Raw genomic sequence first — 20,977 nt, 5'->3', positions numbered from 1 at the left:
GTTCAAAACTGAATTCATCATAGTTCCTCATCCTGAATCTGCTCTTCCACCTCCCCCTCTTACTGACTGACATCATCTGTGTCATTTCCCACGCTGGAAGCCTGGGCGTCAACTATTATTCCATCCCCTCTCTTACTGCCCACATTCAGGCAATCACTTCCATAATATTTCTCACATCTTCCCATCTTTCCATCCATTTTCATGGTCTTTGTTTAGACCACATCACCACTCATCTGTTTAGTCCTGCAATATCCTCTTGATGGTATCCTTGCTGCCAACCTTGACTTTCCCTTATCCATTCTTTGTATTAAAATTGAAATCTTCTCATGTGACTCCTTTTTTAAAATTAATTTTTACTGAAGTATAGCTGCTTTACAAAGTTGTGTTACTTTTCCACTGTATAGCAAAGTCAATCAGCTCTATGTATTCACATATCCCCCTTTTTTTGGATTTCCTTCTCATTTAGGTCACTTCAGAGCACTGAGTAGGGTTCCCTGGGCTGTATAATAGGTTCTCATGAGTTATCTATTTTATACATAGTATCGATAGTGTACATATGTCAATCTCAATCTCCCAATTCATCCCAGCCCCCCATGTCACTCCTTGATCAACATCAGTCAATAGCTTCCAGTTGTTCTAGGATGAAATATAAAACCCTGTGACGTGGACCTAGTTTCCGAGACTCTGGCCCCCATCTGTGTCCCCAGATTCACCATCCATCCATGCTGCCACACCAAGACACTTGTGGTCTCTTCTCTAGCCCTTGGGCCTTGGAAAAAGATGCTCCCTCTATCTAGAACAACCACTGACTGACTCCTCTTACCCTTAAGGAGTCATCACTGAAGGAGTCACCACCCAGGAACTCTCTCTCACCTTCAGAGGTCATGTGTATCCCCTCACCCTTACCAAAATGCACTTTATCACCAGTTTCCCTTCTCCCTCCTTACTCCGAACTCCTCACTCAGTATCTCCCTAATTACCTGATCTTACTCATTTGTGTTTCCCCAGCACAGTCTCTGAATCACAGAGGGTTTGTGCCATGCGCAGAGACTCTACATTGTGTTCACTCCCTAGCCTCAGTGTCTGGGACAGTGCCTGCACTAAGTAGGCGCCGTATGTATACATCCATATAGAACAAATGCATAAAGTAGTCACAATGTTGGTTCACTGAGTGAGTAAGTGGCTTCCCCTTCTGTTTCGGTACCTCTAGGAATGTTTTCCTTAAAGGTGTTGCAGCTGCCTTCATTTCCCTCCTTATACACAAAGTAATTTGTTCCTAGAAGAAGTTAGCCTAGGCACATTGTGCTTCAGATCTTTGCCTCTTTGAAGTATTCTGGGTGAGGTTCAGGGTTCCAACCTTGGCACAATGTGCTCAGAGTACAAGGCACAGCAAAGGCTGGTCCCTGACAGAATATTTAAAGCTGCTGGGAGCAACTTCCTTACCTTACAGTTCAGGGAACTCAACAACGTTTCCAAGATAAATTACAATAGGTTCAGGTGGAGAGTTGAAGCTGCATTTTTCACGGCCCACATCCACACATAGTTATGCCTCCAATCTATAATTTCTGAAATAAATTTGCTCCACTCTATATCTTTATTCTGTGCTCAGCATACAGTGAGAGTTGCTGGAGAGAGTGCCCAAGCCAGGGTCACCAGTTTTCATGCTTAGGATGAAATAGACATTTTCCATTAAAGTCAAATTCTTCAGTTCAGAAATCTGAATAGACTTCTACTTAGATAATAATTTCCATCAATAATATTTAAGGCACTAAAAATACTGTGCTATACAAGAATGTTCTTCAGATATAGCATTTTTAATTGTGATATTTTTTGTTCACACGAAGGATTTGGTTCTCAATTCAATGTTTCTGAATTGGTCAAACAACTATAAAGAATACATTGGACTTGATATCACCTGAAGAAGTCAGAGTGGTTTCTGTCCTGGTGGTATAATAAGAATTGCTTTAATTTGGTATTTATTATCACTGTTTGTTATGTCCCAGACACTTGCATACTCTAATTTTTTGCATGGTGTATTATTTAATTCTTGTGCTGTGTGCTAAGTCGCTTCTGTTGTGTCCAACTCTTTGCCACCCCATGGACTGTAGCCCATCAGGCTCCTCTGTCCATGCAATTCTCCAGGCAAGAATACTGGGGTGGGTTGTGTTTCTTCCTCCTGTGCGGGGATCGTCCCAACACAAGGATCCACAGAACCCACGTCTCATGTCTCCTGCATTGGCAGGTATGTTCTTTACCACTAGTGCCACCTGGGGATTTACTAGCTCAATTCTATGAGATGAGTATATTATTGTCCCCATTTTTCAGATGAGGAGATAGGCACAGAAGATGGTAAATGACCTTCCCAGAGTTACACAGTTACCAAGAAGCAGAACTGGGTTTAAGCTTATATTTCTAAAGTCCCATATTCCTTACTATGGTGCTCTTCTATCCTTATATATAGCAGAGAGGTTCTAATATTTACTACTTAAGACCTATGTCACCTTCAGCTAGTTACCGTCACTCTCAGGACCTTGCTCTCCTTTCCTGAAATTCCTTCCAGCCTTACTCTTCTATAAGCTTAAATGTGCCTAAGGGGTTAATAGACAGTTTTAGGTAGCCTAGCATCCGACTTTACAAATGTGGGGTTACCATCTTGTCCTCATATTTCATTGGCAGATGGACTATTTAAAATTTAGCCATCTGTGACTTTTCAAGCCATCATTGATTTTTGCTTTCTTTATGTATGTTCCTAGGGCTTAACACTGGGAATGACAAGTCAGAAGCCTTGACACTCTGTCTGATAGACTGATACTTTGGCATTCCTAGTAGAGTCCCAAGCATGGCCCAGGTATTGAAATGTGCTTGATAACCCCAAAGGGACACTTTTGGTGGGTTCCTGTGAGCCTCAGAAACCTCTCTTCCACTTCTGGCTTGGTCCTAAATGATTCTTTTGTTTAGAGATTGTTCCAGATACATGAAGAGTAGCTCAGTACAGTCTCTGAGGAGCCCATGGTAGGAGTTTACTTCCATTTCTAATCCATGCTTTTTCTAACAAGCTAGAAATTCAGATAGTGGTATTTTTTTATGAAGAGGAGAAAAGAAGAGTCTCCATATGATGATATTTTAAATCATGGCATCCATAGATTCCAGATTTATACTGCATCTCAAATTTCCATTAGAAAAAAATATATATCTGTATATTTCCTCATATAGAATTCAGTTTAAGAAAGTGTATTTGCCCATAAACACACTTATAAACACATACCGTAGTCTTTATGCACCAAGGAATCTAGGTGGAAAATCATTTCAGAAAGTATAATTCAAATAAAATCTATTTCAGTTACTTTATAATCTATTATTCTCACTTATTTCATTATCTTTAGAAACATACATTAAATATAGTGGAAACAGTCAGAATAATGATAACCATGCTTATCTACAAATATGTACATATGCATAAGTATTATTTCAAAGCATTTTACATCACTTATCTTTTTCCATCATTACAATGATCCCGCAATAGGTGGAATAAAGATAATTCCCTAGGAGATTCTGAGAACCATGTGAAATGATGTAGGTAAAAGTGCTTTGAAACTGAGAAGTTCTGGTTTACATTTATTGTAATATTCTTGTTGATACCACACTTTTAGCGTGTCCAAGAAAATAAAAAGATACTGAGCTTAGAACACCTAACACCAGGCATTAAGTCAGATAATGAGCTAGTGTTAAAACTGAGGGAAAAAACAAACATTTGTTGACTATTTGTTACATACCTTGGACTTTGATATTATGTGGTCTAATCTCCACACCAACCTTTAGACCTGGATTATTACTCATCAGATAAAATGATAAATCTGAGATTTAGATAGAGTAAGTATAGATGGAAGAACAAAGACTCACCCAAGTCTTCCTGATTTGAAGATCATGTTCTGTTCACTGTCCAACCCTGACTCAGAAAAGGTGCTTTTTCTATACCAGCCTGGGTACTAATGCTCTCGGGTTCATTCGCACAATAGGCACAGACCTACACCCCATCAATCCTCAGGAAGAGTGATTAAGGGCTGTGGCCAAATTGGGAAGAATTTGGGAATTTGACCACAATTGGCCAAATTTGGGAAGAAACAGTATGTTGTTGTCATGACCAGAAAGATGAAATCTATAAATTCTAAATATTATTTGAAATATAAGAACATCAATAATAATGAACAAAACATCAAATATCTATTGCTTCTGGATGTTCTAGGTAATACAAAGAACAATTTTAAGTACACATAGCTTTAAATTAATACAAATGTAAAGTTAGAAACTATACGTATATTTGTTTCATGAGTTTCTTTTCTAAGAAAAAGATGAAGAATGAACTTCAGTGATAAAACTTTTCACTTGAGAGTCTAATTAACTACCTCAGCCATCAATAAATGTGAAAGATATGTTTCAGAATTTTTAGTGTGTATTGAATTAGGTGAACACTTACGGCTCTTCACCTTTCTAAATTCTCACTTCTGCTTTTTTCATGGAACATGCATTTCCCCCTAGGAATGCTGAAAGGAATTTTTACACTGAATGACATAAAAATAGATCTGGCTGATAGATCAAAACCAAAATCAAAAGTCACAGTGAGCAAAAATCTTTTTTTCAAGTACAATTCTATTTGAAATCTTTCCTGAAAGATAATATGCTTCCTTACTGCCAACAGAGCCTATATTTAAATCTCAGAGGTTGGTTGATTACAACATTCGATGGTGCTGACCAAGAAGGAGTCCTATTTTCAAATGATGAATTTCAGATTGACTATTAGGTTTCCCTAGTGGCTCAGATGGTAAAGAATCTGCCTGCAATGCAGGAGACCTCGGTTCTATCCCTGAGTTGGGAAGATCCCCTGGAGAAGGGAATGGCAACCCACTCCAGTATTCTTGCTTGGAGAATTCCACAGACAGAGGAGCCTGGCAGACTACAGTTCACAGGGTCACAAAGAATTGGACATGACTGAGAGACTAACACACACATTAATGCTTGTAGGACTTGCCTGCATAAGTAATGGCAAAGGAACACAAGCCCTGTGAGTAATAAATTGGACACCAGTCCATTGACTCTCTATCAAACATTCACCAACTTGCAGAAAAGAGCTATCTGTACCAGGGGCAGGCAAGTCATCTGGAAGGACAAAGGGGAGACCTTTAATCATCTGAAAGTGTAGTATGGCTAGAATTTAGCCTCTGGCTTATGGTCAACATTCTATCACCTTTAGCTCAGTCGTACCCCAGGGCTTACCCTTGCCACATAAACATTCCTTATATAGACTCCCTTGGCTCCCTTTAAAATAGCAACTCAGCACACAGTCATCTGTCCCATTTGGTCTTGCTCTTAAGAAAGAATAAAAGTCAATTGGAATGAGTTCTATCAGAGTAGAGATGCTGAGAAGTGAAAGTGAAAGTTGTTCAGTTGGGTTCGACTCTTTGCGTCCTGAACTTCTACCCACAATAGATGCCGGAGCAGCAATAGAACAGACTGGGACTCAGATGAAGTGAACATGCTTGACAAAAGATGGTGTCCTGTTCTAGGACAATCTATAAAATTGTTATCCTTTTAGTTTGCCTTGGAACAAGTAATACAAGGAGTTAAAGGGAAAGACAACATGTAAGGAAGGAATGAAGTTTTTCAGCCTCTTTATTGTGTTAGATAGAAAAGTTTTTAACTGAAGTAGTGGCTGTTTGTGGTGTGTGCATGTGCTTAGTCATATCCAACTGTTTGCAACCCCATGGACTTATAGCCCACCAGGTGCCTCTATCCATGGGATTTCCCAGGCAAGAATACTGGAATAAGTTGCCATTTCCTTCTCCAGGGGATCTTCCTGACCCAGGGATTGAACTCGTCTCATTCTTTGCAGGTAGATTCTTTACTGCTGAGCTGCCTGGAAAGCCCACACATTAGACAAAATGCCTTTTAATTACAGAGCCTGGGATTGGCATTCCCAACTGCCACAAATCCCCTCTTATTTCCTCCAGAGCTACAAAATAGTGAACACTATATACACTGTGGACTTGACACATACACAGGTATGGAACTTTATGTAAGATGTTTGAGCAATAACACAGACTGAATTGACATGATATAATTTTTAAGGAGGGGCTTCCCTGGTGGCTCAGATGGTAAAGAATCCACCTGCAATGCGGGAGACCTGGGTTTGATCCCTGGGTTGGGAAGATCCCCTGGAGGAGGGCATGGCAACCCACTCCAGTGTTCTTGCCTGGAGAATCCCCATGGACAGAGGAGCCTGGCAGGCTGCGTTCCATGGGGTTGCAAAGAGTCAGACATGACTGAGCAACTGAGCACAGCACACAGCACAATCTTAGGGAGAAGAGATGGAGAAAGTGGTATGCACAGTATCTGCAAAGTGGGGATTTAGTTAAAAGAGTCCAGAAGACAAACATGGATCATCTCAAACACATATGGGGAAATTCCTACTGGTTCAGAAGTCAGGAAGAAGAAAAGCTCATAGAAAACTAGCCTCTCACACAGACATTTTCACATGATAATGGGTCTATAAAGGGGGAGAATAGGGTTACCTGGCCGGAGACAACATAATAAAAGGGCTGTGGAAGTCAGAAGATGCAGTTAAAAATAATAAACTTATTAGCTGAACAAATGAAAGCCTTTTTATGGAGAGGAGAGTGACCAGTTGATTCCCATATCCATGAAGTTTCAAGCCAGAGAAGATAAACTTCCATTAAGCTAAGAAAAACTTGGATTGAAAATTAAGCAGTTTTCTCTAGAGAAATGTAACACTTGGGGCTGACGTTACAGGCTACAGTTTTAGAGTCATTCATACTGTGGATCTTCTGAAACTTATTCTTGTAATACCTGGATAAAATGAATAATAATGGAAAGAATCCAAAATTGGGAAGAAAATGTAATGGGGGAGAAAATCTGTTGGCTTGAGGGGTATTTCTGAGCTGACTGCACGTGACCAGATTTCATACTTTGTAAACACACTCGTCTCTGTTACCTCGTCTGGGTCATTGTGTAACAGGAAAGCAGAGAATATCCAAGTCAGCATGGATCCATTTACTAAGGATAGCTCTGCTGGAGAAACATGTAAAATCATTAGTAGACTCCTCAAGGCTACAAAGGTGTCCCTTTGTAAAGCCTGCAGAAATGAGCAGACACCACCCATTCTGAAGAGTTCTAGATCCCGTCTTTTGGGAACCGAAGCCCCTTCCAGCTTTATATTCCATGACTCTAATAGGATACACCTCTCTGTGAACATGTCTGCAAATGTATGATGCCATTTTGCTGGAAAATATGTTTTATGTTCACCTTTAAGTCCATCATATAAATGAGAAAGTTGTCATTGAAATTATGGAAAAAAGCAAAGTAGCACTTAATAGAAAAGAAGGGAGAAGCCAGGATAGTGGCACTCCATAAAAATTAATAAACTCGGTATAATATTTAGTCAAAGAAAGGCATCACTTCTGAGACAGATGCCTGTAAATCTCACTGAAGCAGCATTGTTTTGCAATTTCCCCAGCCCCAGGAAATTGTATTAGGTACAGGAAGAAGTAGCATTGAAGACAGTCGATTCCTGGCCTGAGTTTCTGGTTCAAAGCAGCTAGAACTGGCAATATGTACACTTTTTAAAATTGCCTGAGTGGAACCATTCTTTGCAGAAAGATAAGGGAAGGGAAGGAGTTTTGAGAATCTGGTTGCTTGGGGCCCCGAGGGGTCCAGTTTACTGTGGATATTCCAATCTAAGGACAATACGTGGATGACCAGATTTTCTTCTTCCCTAAAATCCATTTCACCAAATATTTTTGCTAGTTTTCTTGATTTGAGTTCAAAAGTGAGCCAATTTTAGATGCAGATAGAATTAATTCACAGCAGTAGACAGCTTTTGACAAAATACTACTATTCCTCATTCAAGAAGAGTATTTGGTATGATTTTTTCCTCAAAACTTCTTCCAGCAGATAGATACTTGTTTCTGAGGATTTTTTTGTTTGTTTGCTTGTTTTACAATGCCTCTGATGATGAGCAAGCTGATTTAGACACGACTTGCTGCTTTTTCTTTTTGAAGAGACAGAATAAATGTATAGGGGCAATTTTTAATCAACATTTACTGTGCTCTGCTTTAAACTTGGTTGTTACATGTGACTGACATTATTCCCATATGCAAAAATGATCCATCTCATTTTTAATAAAGATGTTGATTTTATGAAAAACAATTTGCTTTAAAAACCCAACATTTTACTGTTCAGTAATAACTAATTAAATGAGTACCCACCAAAAGATTTTTTATTTATGACAGGCTCAGGCACTTATTTTCTGAGATATGTTGGCTCTTATAAAACAGATGAACCCGGTTAAATCAAAGAGGTACTAGGACTTGGGTTTGGACCTTCAAGATATCCGAAGACCCCAACTTCCTTTCAGCTGAGAGAGAAAATCTTAGCACTCTAAAAGCAGAACCTGGTAGAACACAGTTATATAAAATGCCTTTTCAATTTTTTTCAGTCTATTTATTACCCTTTACTATTATATGAAAATTGTGTTATCACCTGATTACTGAGAAAGCACACAAAAATCTCGCCTTCCAAATCTGACTCGGTCCTTGACTAGGATGAACAAAGCCAGACCATCTGTTCTGAATATCATTACCACTTTGGCCATTTGGGCAAAGGATCTATCTTCTCTGCTTCAAAAAGAGGTTTAAGATCAAAAATTGAAATTAAATAAGTAGACAGGAAGAGACATTTGGACAAATAACACTTTCCAACAAAAGCCCTATTTGTTAGGTTATTATCATCACCATCATCATTTTAATTTTCATTCTAGCCACAGAGTTAACCTTTGGGGTCTCCATTTTACAAGACATTTTAGTAAAAAAAAAAAAAAAAAAAAAACTTAATTCTGGAGTTTTTGCCATAAACGCTTAGGAAGAAAACCGGCATGTGGGTGAATGTGAGTCATCAGTCACCCCCACCCTGCTTCCTGGTGATTCTCCATTGGAAAACCAGAAACTCGGATTGAGTGTATACATCTATTTCACCAGAATAATACTATACCCCAGGCCATGTTAATTTCCTGAACTAAACAGTCCCTAATCTGCTGAAAGGCAGCTGGCTAACTGCTGGTGTCTGGCAAGTACCCCATCTGTCCCCCTGCCTGGGGGCTCTCTCTCCTGTCTTCACTTTCCCTTTCTCTCAAGCTGGCGTCTCTCTTTGTTTTCAGGGCTGTAGTCTACCTGAACTTTGCTTTCCCATGCCTGAAAACTTGGGCTCTTTTCCTCTATCCTGCGGACCTCCGGCTTTGTCTAAGTGACAAGACACAGTTGTGTTGACGGTAGTTACGGCGCTGGTGATGATGGAGATCATGACGGTGATGGTGGAGATGGGGGTGCTGATGGTGTAAGGAGCGCAGGCTGAGCGGGCGCCGGGAGGAGGATGGACCACAGAGGCGGTGAGAGCGGGGTGCGAGAGGGATGATGTGCGGAGGGATTGCAGGTGGGAGCTGTCCACGCACCGAAGTGCTGAAACGCCGCAGCCATGGCATCGCAGGAGCGGGGAAAGGCGGGGAAGCGCTGCAAATACAGAAGGGAGAAAAAAGGCAACAAATACCTTCACACGGCCGCCCAGCCTTGCTTTGGTAATGTGTTTCTGCAGGTGTCCTCGGTGCTGAGCTGAGTGGGTGAGATCCCCTATTCTGGCAGGTTCGGGCTCAGATTTCTCTAGAAAGCTGTGAATGAGAGCCCCGGCTCCAAGGGGCTGTGATTTTTGGTAGGAGGCGTGTGCGCCCGAGACTCTGTCCTTCCATACGGAGCTTGGCTTTCCCCTGGGTCCTAAATGCCTCCACACCCTTGCTCTCCCCCGAGGTTCCGTCAAGACAATACGGAGAATTATTGCAATTTTACAACATGTGGGACAAAAAGTACTTACCATTAATCACCCCCACCCGGTTCCTCACACAAAACCTTAAAAACAGAACCTTTTAAACAAATTAACGCAAACGCTGAAAGAGACTCTGTGTGTGTGTGTGTGTGTGTGTGTGTGTATAAATGTAACAGATGAAAAAGTACCACAAACCTATGGGGAAAAGGATGGATTATTTCATTAAGAAATTGTGGTAAGAAAATGAACGATTTGGAAAAGATTCAAATTAAAGTCCCATCGTACCAAATTAATTCCACCTGGATTAAAGAGCTAAATAAGAAAGTAAAATTTAATAATAATTTAAAAAGCTGGAAGAACATAAGAAATATATTTACTGATTTCAGGATAAGGAAGGCTTTCTAAGCACCAGAGGAACAGAAGGAATCATAAAGAAAAAAGGGCAATAAGTTTGAGTGCATAAGAGTACTTTTGAATGTTAAAAATATCATAACAAAGTAAATATAAATGACCACTTGGAAAAAAATTGCAACAAATATGTTTCATCCATAAAATAACTCACATATCAAAAGAAATATACTATCAGTCTAAGATTAAAAAGGAGAACAAACATATGACAAGGAATTCACTAAAGAAAGGTAAATGCATTGTAAACCTATTTTTTTCATCAACCTCTCTTATAAACACAAATATGTAATTTAAAATAGTGTAATTTTGACTGAGGGTTTAAGTCTACTCAATATCTCATACTGTTGAGATAATGATGAGGAAGTGCCACCTTTCTATAAATCTATTTCCAAACATACCTTGTGTCATAAAATATATATACATTTAGACCCAATGATTCTACTTTATGCACCTTATCCTGGGGATATAATCAGATATGCAGATAAGGATTTATGTACATACATTTATTTTATGATCATAGAAATTGTCAAAAATAATAAAAGCATCACATTTTTGTATATAGCCTATTATGTTTGAAGCTATTAAAAAGGCATTTTAACACTATTATAGACAAAGAAATATGCTTGCAAAATGGTAAGTTAAAAAGAAGCAATACCAAATACAGTAACCCCATTAAACAGTTTTCATATTTACTAAAAAAAAGAAAAGAAACATTAAATATTTTAATGCAATCTTTTTAATCATATATTTCATAGAGATTTAAAATAGTCATAATTCTTCCAACTCTGGGTATAGCATTTATTTACTTCTCTGTTTAATATCTCTCTTTCCAATAGAATATAAGCACCATGTGGTAGAAAATTTGTCTGTCTTGTTCACCAATGCTTCCCAACCATCTAGAAGCATGCCAGAATGTCACATAAGTTCAATAAATATTTGAGGAATAGAAGAATGAATGAATGACATAACCCCTACATACAGATATGCTTTTAAAGTTTATAGAGCTATGAATTTTGTGTAGAAAGTTATCCAGAAAGGTATAGTACAGCAAAATGATCTGAGGTTGTTGCTGAGTTTTGATCATATATTAGTTCAATCAAAGGGACATCTTCAAAGGTATAGTTAATCATGGACATGACATGCAAACTAGCACCAAATGGAAACTTTTTAGGAGAAAAAGGTTTTCTCTAATTAATTTGCAGTCAAATACTGTTCACTTCTTCTTGATCATGATCTCTTTAAAAGCTTTTTGGACTTTCCTTTCTTCTGTAATGCTAATGTTAACTATCCTGCTTCTCATCTGTTTTATAACCACTGATGGGAATATAAGCCAAGACCTAATTATTTAGTTAGCCTATGACATAAGACTTTTTCAAAGTTTCAGATGATTTTGTCTACCTTTGCTTATATGGTGTTCTCTTTCAGGTTTTTTATTTTTTTCCCACTATCAATTGTGACTTTTGAATGATATTGGTGATAACCTCACCAAGTTTTATTTGTATTTGTAGAAACAAAATCATATATGTGAATTTGTGTGTACTTCCCTTCCTGAGAAATCTTTAGAAGAAAATTCTCCCCACTTATAAGAGGCTGAATCATAAACCCAGAGTACACCTGTTTGATCGAGTAATAGGGCCCACAGAGATGAGGCAAAGTAACCACAAAACCTTATAGTCTTTTATTCTGAAATTTTTAAAAACAGTTTAAAATTTTCCTTGCACTGATCAGAGTGGAAAAAATGTGTGTGTGTGTTTTTTTAACTGTTTATAATTGTTGCTGTTTAGTCACTAAGTCATGTCTGACTCTTTTGTGATCCCATGGACTATAGCCCGCCAGACTCCTCTGTCCATGGGATTTCCCAGGCAAGAACACTGGAGTGGGTTGCCATTTCCTTCTCCAGAGGATCTTTCCTGCCCAGAGGTTGAACCTGCATGTCCTGCATGGCAGGTGGTCTCCTGCATTGCAAACAGATTCTTTACCAATGAGCCACCAGGGAAGCCCTTATTTATGATTAGAATAGATAAATTCACTATATTACTAGATTAACTTCTTCCCAAAGTGCCAGTGAAAGGGTACCATTTTATTTTATACTTAAGGGTATTATCCTTGTGTTTATGATATGCTTGTGATAATACGATTCTACACTTAAAATTTCTTTATAAGAATAACTGCCCTTTCCTGAGTAGATATGTCTTCATTGTGTTGGATCTTTTTGTTTCCAGGATCCAAATTATCTTTGCTCAGAGCTTTCTCTTGATAACTGCTAACCAGAGGCATCTGTGATGGGTTTGTTTTCTTTAGTCACACTGATTGAAATTGTCCTGATACACTGCATGTTCTGCTCACCCTCTTTCAGCTTCTCAGATTTCTCAGCTGCCTAAATATTTGTGTGCAGGATCCCTCCCTGCCCCCTTGGGTTCAAGTCTAGTTTGTTTATCTGCTCATAAGCATCTTTCATGGTCCTTGACCTCATACCTGACATTGCCAAATCAGTTACTCATTTATGCACTGCCTTAAAGTGAAGTGAAAGTTACTCAGTCATGTCTGACTTCTTGCAACCCCATGAACTGTAGCCTGCCAGGCTTCTCTGTCCATGGAATTCTCCAGGCCAGAGTACTGGAGTGGGTAGCTGTTTCCTTCTCCAGGGGCTCTTTTCAACCAGGAACTGAACCCAGGTGGCCCGCATTGCAGGCGGATTCTTTACCATCTGAGCCACCAGCACTGTCTTAAAGGACCCCGTTAATGTTGGATTTGCTGTGGTCTAGGTTTGGTTAAGGGGAAGAGGCTTGCTGTTGGTTGGCTAGTAACAGACGGAAGCTGTATCCATGTGAGAGTGCACTGAAGTCTGAGAGTCCAGGCAGGTGGGATAATACTCAGAGAAACATCAGTATGTATAAGAGTGATGTTAAGATGATATTACAATGGTAAAATAGCACATTTCTAGGCAATTAGATGTTTAAGGACTGGGTAATGTATACAGATTAAGATCAAATTGCAAAAGTAAAAATATTTTCCTTAGCCATGAGAATCATTTATTCTCCTTATGTGCTCTCCTTATGTATGCTTTGTGCTGTACATCTTAATATATTATCGTAAGAGATTGTCACTGTTATTTTTACTATCTAATATGCAGGCCAGTTTTGAAGTCTTTGAGTTTGTTTTAGTCAGGATAGGCTAGGTAATGCAAATTAACTCCGCACTGCCAGTGGCTTCCATGACAGTGTCTCCTTTGCTAACATGGGTTTGGGGGTCAGGGAAGAGCGGAGCTCTGTTCTGTGTAGTCACCTAAGGGCCAGGGGAGGAATTGGCACAGCCGGGAAGAACAAGGAGCACACTTCTTTTCTGCTCACAGCCCACTGGCCAGAACAAGTCACCTGTGTCAAAGGGAGCTGGATAATGTGTGTGAGCACAGTGGTATTTGGCGAGCAGTCAATGTTTATGCAATAGTCTTCCCTTGTGGTTCCCGAAAGTATCTCAGTTCTCTTCTTACACACAGAATGTACTCAGCCCATCCCCAAAGATTCATTTATTCACTACACCCAGGTCCAAGTTCAGATCTCCAGGTTTTATGGAGTTGTCTGATCCAGAGGTGATCCTCTTGTCTTAAAGATGAATAAAAATGCAAATTATTTGCAACCCCTTCTGCCAACATACCCAGCATATAACAGTAGGAGAGGAACAGGGTAACCACACAAATACTCCCAGTTAGAAAGGGAAGGATCCTGGCAGTCAGAGCCCAGTAATTCTGAAATCACACTAAGCAGATGTGGCCAAGACCTCCTCCACTGGGAGTTAGAGCGTTTTTTGTTTTTTTGTTTTTTTTTAGAGCCTTACTCTGATCTCTGGGGAAAGCTTCTTATTCCTTTGTTCTCTGTGACCCCTGGCACCATCTCTGAAAGGTCCCTGTTTTTTCCATTATACATCTCAGCCACAGCCAAAATGGGAATTACAGAATACGCCCTTAGTTGAAATTGAGTTTCCAACTTTAGTTTCAATTTCTATTTCACTTGGGTCATAGCAAACATCCAGTTCTCTAAGGAACAGTATGCACTCGAGAAACCACACAACCACATAGTTAAACATTTATAAATTCCAGCATTAGTTTCCTCAAAAGTCTAAATGAGTAAGCAAGCTAAAAAGGGTAACATGGTATACAAACTGTATCTCTGAATTGCTCAATCCTTCTCTGCCTTGACCACCACCAGATGTGTTCTTCTTGTTGTTGTCATTTTGAGGATTCTTGGAGAGAGTCAGGGAACCAAGGTCACATGTTGCAGCCTCACTGATGTGGCTGACTGGGTGTATCTCCCATCTAGGACCTGGACGGTATCAATATACCTCATATTCCACTAATTCAAGGTGACAGCATTCAGAGTTGCATCATTAAGCTGGAGTATTTATAGATCTGTCCTGGGCAAGGTGACCACATGCCCATTAGAGGATCCCATTTCCTTTGAAGTGACATGGAAAAACTTCAGTTCAGTTCAGTCACTGTCATGCCTGACCCTTTGCAACCCCATGGACTGCAGCATGCCAGGCTTCCCTGTCCTCCATCAACTCCCGGAGCTTACCCAAACTCAGGTCCACTGATTTGGTGATGCCATCCAACCATCTCATCCTCTGTCATCCCCTTCTTCTCCCATCTTCAATCTTTCCCAGCATCGGGTCTTTTCCAATAAGTCAGCTCTTTGCATCAGGTGGCCAAAGTATTGGAGTTTCAGCTTCAACATCAGTCCTTCCAATGAATATTCAGGACTGATTTCCTTTAGGATGGACTGGTTGGATCTCCTTGCAGTCCAAGGGACTCTCAAGAGTCTTCTCCAACACCAAAAAGTTCAAAAGCATCAATTCTTCAGTGCTTAGCTTTCTTTATAGTCCAACTCTCACATCCATACATGACTACTGGAAAAACCACAGTTTTGACTAGACAGACTTTTGTTGGCAAAGTAATGTCTCTGCTTTTTAATATGCTGTCTAGGTTGGCCATAACTTTCCTTCCAAGGAGCAAGCATCTTTTAATTTCATGGATGCAGTTGCCATCTGAAGCGATTTTTGAGCTCCCCCCTCCCCCGCCGCAAATAAAGTCTCTCATTGTTTCCATTGTTTCCCCCCAATTTGCCCTGACATGATGGGACCAGATGCCCTGAGCTTTGTTTTCTGAATGTTGAGTTTTAAGCCAACTTTTTCACTCTCCTCTTTCACTTTCATCAAGAGGCTTTTTAGTTCCTCTTCACTTTCTGCTGTAAGGGTGGTGTTACCTGCACATCTGAGGTTATTGATATTTCTCCTAGCAATCTTGATTCCAGCTTGTGCTTCATCCAGCCCAGCGTTTCTCATGATGTACTCTGCATAGAAGTTAAATAAGCAGGGTGACAATATACAGCCTTGACGCACTCCTTTCTTGATTTGGAACCCTGTTGTTCCATGTCCAATTCTAACTGTTGCTTCTTGACCTGCATACAGATTTTTCAGGAGGGAGGTCAGGTGGTCTGGTATTCCCATCTGTTTAAGAATTTTCCTCAGTTTGTTGTGATCCACACAGTCAAAGGCTTTGGCGTAGTTAATAAAGTAGAAGTAGACATTTTTCTGGAACTCTTATATTTTTTGATGATCCAACGGATGTTGGCAATTTGATCTCTGGAAAAGCTTTAAGTCCAATTAAGTTCACATTTCAAATATAAGACAGGTATAAGCAAGTGGTTACAAACAAGATGAAGCACCCAGTACAACAACTGAAAGATATAAACTTCAACTTCTTTTAGAAGTACAATTTTTTATCTCACTACTTTTGCAACTGAATGGGGGTGGGGGGGGCACAGTTTTTTAAGTTCTCTAAGACTGAGTGACTAGACTGAACTGAACTGAACTGAAGGCTCATGGATTTTTTACTCCAGATCTTAGTTTTTTTGAAAGTATCATTCTCTGAATACTTTAGAGGTACACTGTCTGGCTCAATCAGTTTCATATTCTAGCATGCACAGAATTGATGTTATTGAACTGTGGTGCTCAAAAAGACTCTGAAGAGTCCCTTGGACTGCAAAGAGATCAAATCAGTCAATCCTAAAGGAAATCAACCCTGAATATTCATTGGAAGGACTGATGCTGAAGCTGAAGCTTCAACACTTTGGCCACCTGATGTGAATAGCCAACTCATTGGAAAAGACCCTGATGCTGGGAAAGATTGAGGGTGGGAGGAGAAGGGGGTGACAGAGAATGAGATGGTTGGATGATAACACTGACTCAATGGACATGAGTTAGAGCAAACTCCAGGAGATAGTGAAGGACAGGGAAGCCTGGCATGCTGCAGTCCATGGGGTTGCAGAGTCAGATACGACTGAGCAACTGAACAACAAGATAGTAAAGAGCTAAAGACAGGAAAGACTGATTTTATGTTGTTCTTGTAAAAAAACAATACAAAAGGTAAAATATATATATATCAAGGAGGTAAAAGAACAAATAAATACACCAGATCTGGTCTATGTCTCCAAAGAACTTTTAGAATATGAAACTGATTAAGCCAGACAGACAATGTACCTTTAAAGTATTTAGAGAAGATATTTAGGGAAAAAAAAAAAACAAAACACTATGATCTGGAATAAAAAGAAATCCATGAGACTTAGAGAACTGAAATAACTGTCTGCCCCCCATTTCCTTATGAAAGTTTGTTGCTGTTCATTTGCTAAGTCGTGTTCAACTCTCTGTGACCCAATGGACTGCAGCATGCCAGGCTTCCTTGTCTTTTACCATCTCCCAGAGCTTGCTCAAACTCATGTCCATTTATTCAGTGGTGCAATCCAACCATCTCATCCTCTGTATCCCCTTTCCCTCCTGCCTTCAGTTTTTCCAAGCATCAGGGTCTTTTCCAGTGGGTCAGCTTTTCTCATCAGGTGGCCAACGTATTGGAGCTTCAGCTTCAGCAGCAGTCCTTCCAATGAACATTCAAGGTTATTTCCTTTAGGATTGACTGGTTTGATCTCCTTGCAGTCCAAGGGACTCTCAAGAGTCTTCTCCAGCACCACAGTTTGAAAGCATCAGTTCTTCGGTGCTCAGCCTTCTTTATAGTCCAACTCTCACATCCATACATGACTACTGGAAAAACCATAGCTTTGACTATACGGACCTTTGTTGGCAAAGTGAAGCCTCTGCTTTTTAATACGCTAATACACTGTCTAAGTTTGTCATAGCTTTACTGTCTTGTAAAATGCAACAAATAACCAAGACACCACCACTAACACTTTGTCTTTTACTCACTTTCCCCTAGAAATTTTATTTGAATTATTTGAGCATAGAATCTTACTCCTAAGTTATTGCAGGTGGCAGTTTTGCTAAATGTTTCATATTCTAATATGCATGGATTATCTTTCTTACTTTTGATATCAGCCTCCTAATCACATATTGCCAACTATTAGATCAACACTACACAAAATTTATCTTTTAATATAAACTTTACTTCCAGGAGATGATAGAAATTACTCCAAAACCTCTATTTTTTGAGCTGTTATATTTCAAAAAAAGGAGCTGTGTTACCACCAATGAAGGTCCAGAGAATTTCATCCCTTATGTCCTTAAGAAATACTTTTTAAAGTATTTTTGCTTTAAAATACTGTGATATTTGTTAATGCAGATAGTTAATGATCTTGCTATGTCATTTAGTTTTGTTTCTATTTCAATATAAACAACATTTTAATATGAAACATGATAAAATAACTCTTCAACATCTAATGTCAACAGTATGATTTTTAAAATTGGATTCTGCAGAAATTGTACATCATTTTGAATTCCAAAAGAAAAATTCTAATACAGGGCTAGACTTCAGTAAGTGTGTATTTAATTAGGTTCGTTATTTATTTAGCATATTTAAACTATCCATTTAATTTAAAAATTAATCCTTATGCCCCTATGCTTTGAATACTGTGATTAATAATGTGTACAGAAAATATTTAAGTAAGCTGACTTCTTATCCTATTTAAAATAAGATATTTAAAATTCACTTTGTCTTCTGCTCATATAATTTTATGCCTTCATGCCAAATACTATCATGCTCGATGAGGCCTCATTTCTTCTAATAAAAACTAACCAACTTCAAAGTTACTAGTATTATTTCTGAACTATACAGTAATCTTACCACAAATTTTACTGAGACTGTGAACCTGGGTTAAATATCTACTGGATTCTAAACTCATTATGTTTTACATATATAGTCATAATATTCATAAATCAATAATCAACCAACCAAACATCCAACTTATATGTCCAACTTATCTTATTGAACTGGTATTTCAAATTTATATCCTTGTGATACACTTAAAGTTTCTATCCTTCCAGTCCCCCAAGGCTTTAAAGGATATCTTAATAGGAGATCAGAGGAGAATGATGGTTTGGGGAATTAGTGCTACAAATCGACTTTAAATGGATTCCAGCCACTGTGAGTTCCCATTTCTGCACAATTGGAATACATGTGGAATTATTTCTGCAGATCTTTTTAGCAACCACAAGGGTTTGGCTTCTAAATCTGCAATTTGCAAGTCATTCCTTGGGAAGACCTTAAGAAAGAAGAGAACTAGTCCTTGAGAACAGGAAAGAGGTAGAGAAAAGGTAGAGAGGAGGAGAGGTTTTGTATGAAATCTGCAGACAATTGCATGACGTAAGGCACCTCTGGGCCGAGCCTGGCCTTTCTCCTCTACCGCGAGGAAGCTGGAGGTGGGATGCTAAAGAGAAGCTGACTTTGAACAAGAAGTGCTGTGGGCAGAGCTGTGCTGTAAGAAGGAAGGAGATTGAAGTGAGCGAACACAATTCAGGTTTTTTAAGCCCCATTTTTTTTTTTTCATCCCAAATGTAACCTCTATGACCTGCATCTTAAATTCTAAATGTAATAGGGGACTTCCCTGGTGGTCCAGTGACTAAGAATCTGCCTTGCAATGCAGGACGCCAGTTCGATTCCTGGTCCGGGAAAGTCCCACATGCCGCTGGGCAGCTGAGCCCACGTACCACCACTGCTGAGCATGCACTCTAGAGTCCGAGAGCTGCAGCCACTGAAGCCTGCTTGCCCTAGAGCCCATGCTTCACAACAAGAGAAGCCATCACATTGAGAAGCCCTCGCACCACAAGAGACCAGTCCCTGCTTGCAGCAACTAGAGAAAGCCTGAACCCAACCAAGACCCAACACAGCCCAAAAGTGAAATAAATTAAATTTTAAAAATAAAATAAAAGTAATAAGGTCGCCAGTCTCCTATGTTGCTTAAATATCTCTCCCCAAGCCTTGTCAACAGAAGTCCCCACTTCCCCTGCATTCTCTAAGAACCGCCCACTCCCCTGGCCCCGCCCCCACCCCTACCCCAAGCTAAGGTGCACTTTGATTGGTCCACCCCACCAAAGCCAGTGTTTCTCAGAACCAGTTCCTACACAAGTGGTGCGAGTCCTGTCGGGGAGGATGCCTGACCCATCACAGGGGCCTCTGTCCCAAGCAGCGCTATCAGTGCCCCAGTGTCCAGCACAAGCCAGGCCCAGAGGCCCAGGGATTTGGGGATTAGGCAGAAGACATGCACCCTTGTAGTCCAGGGGAAAGACACCCATAGTGATTCCAAGACAATTTCCTTTTCTGAAGGAGACCCTCTAAGTCAGGGGTCCCCAGCCTTCGGGATCTAATGCCTGATGATCTGAGGTGGTATTAGTTGCTCAGTCGTATCCAACTCTTTGCTGATGTAATAATAACAGAAAGAACGTGCACAATAAATGCATTTGAACCTTCCCCAAACCACCCCCTCCCCAAACCACCCCCACCCCACTCCCGCCGCAAAGAAGCAACATATGTAAAGCGTGTAGCAGGCTCTAACAATAATGGGAACTGAAAGTGGGAATCAATACAAGGAGAGGCTTCCCCGACCTATAGATCACCCACTTCTACATCTGCCCTCAGCTGGTGCTTAGAACACGCTTGCGTGCATGCTAAGTCGTTTCTGTCATGTTTCCGACTCTGCAACCCCATGGACTGTAGCCCGCCAGGCTCCTCTGTCATGGGATTCTCCTGGCAAAAATACTGGAGTGGGTTGTCATTTCCTCCTCCAAGGGATCTTCCCAACCCAGGGATGGAATCAGAGTCTCTTACATCTTCTTCATTGGCAGGTAGGTTCTTTACCATTAGCGCCATCTGGGAAGCCCCTTAGAACACACTTGGTACATAGTAAATACTCTATCAACGGGGAGAAGGAGGGAACTAGATAACAAGAGAAAGAGAAAGGCAGAGAGACAAAGAGACTCATGAGCCAGCAAGATCAGACTCCAATCAGATTGGAAAGACTGACAGAAAGTAGAAGTCTGGGTAAAGAGGACTATAGTCTGTTAACGTGGGATTTAAAAAGGATTGGCTGAGATGGTAAAGAATCTGCCTGCAATGCAGGAAACCTGAGTTTGATCCTGGTAGGGAAGATCCCCTGGAGAAGGAAATGGCAACCCACTCCAGTATTCTTGCTTGGAGGATCCCATGGACAGAGGAGCCTGGAGGGCTACTGTCCATGGAGGTCGCAAAAAGAGTTGGACATGACTGAGTAACGAACACTTTCACTTTTTCTCTTTCAAGACACAGGATTCGTATGGCTCCAGGTCACTCAAGCATCAGAGAGGTGGCAAAGGTAAGAAGCAAGACACCAGGGGAAGGAGAGAATGTGATGGGGACAGAAAAAAATCAGAA

At 40.2% G+C, this 20,977-nt stretch overlaps 1 protein-coding gene and 1 long non-coding RNA gene across 2 annotated transcripts in view; one reads left to right on the top strand and one right to left on the bottom strand.

Annotated features, from left to right (window-relative positions):
• The window catches only part of CLVS1 (clavesin 1), a 193,525-nt gene that overhangs the window by 156,772 nt on the left and 15,776 nt on the right, over positions 1–20,977 (bottom strand). The gene's annotated exons all lie outside the window — the stretch shown is intronic.
• Positions 9,508–19,508, top strand: LOC129626718 (uncharacterized). Its single transcript, XR_008702157.1, has 2 exons — positions 9,508–9,640; positions 19,215–19,508. It is a non-coding gene; the product is annotated as an uncharacterized LOC129626718 (long non-coding RNA).

This window comes from Bubalus kerabau, chromosome 14 (genome assembly GCF_029407905.1).
Source record: "Bubalus kerabau isolate K-KA32 ecotype Philippines breed swamp buffalo chromosome 14, PCC_UOA_SB_1v2, whole genome shotgun sequence".
Classification (NCBI taxonomy): Eukaryota; Metazoa; Chordata; class Mammalia; order Artiodactyla; family Bovidae; genus Bubalus; species Bubalus kerabau.
This window is presented reverse-complemented; position numbering and strand designations above follow the sequence as displayed.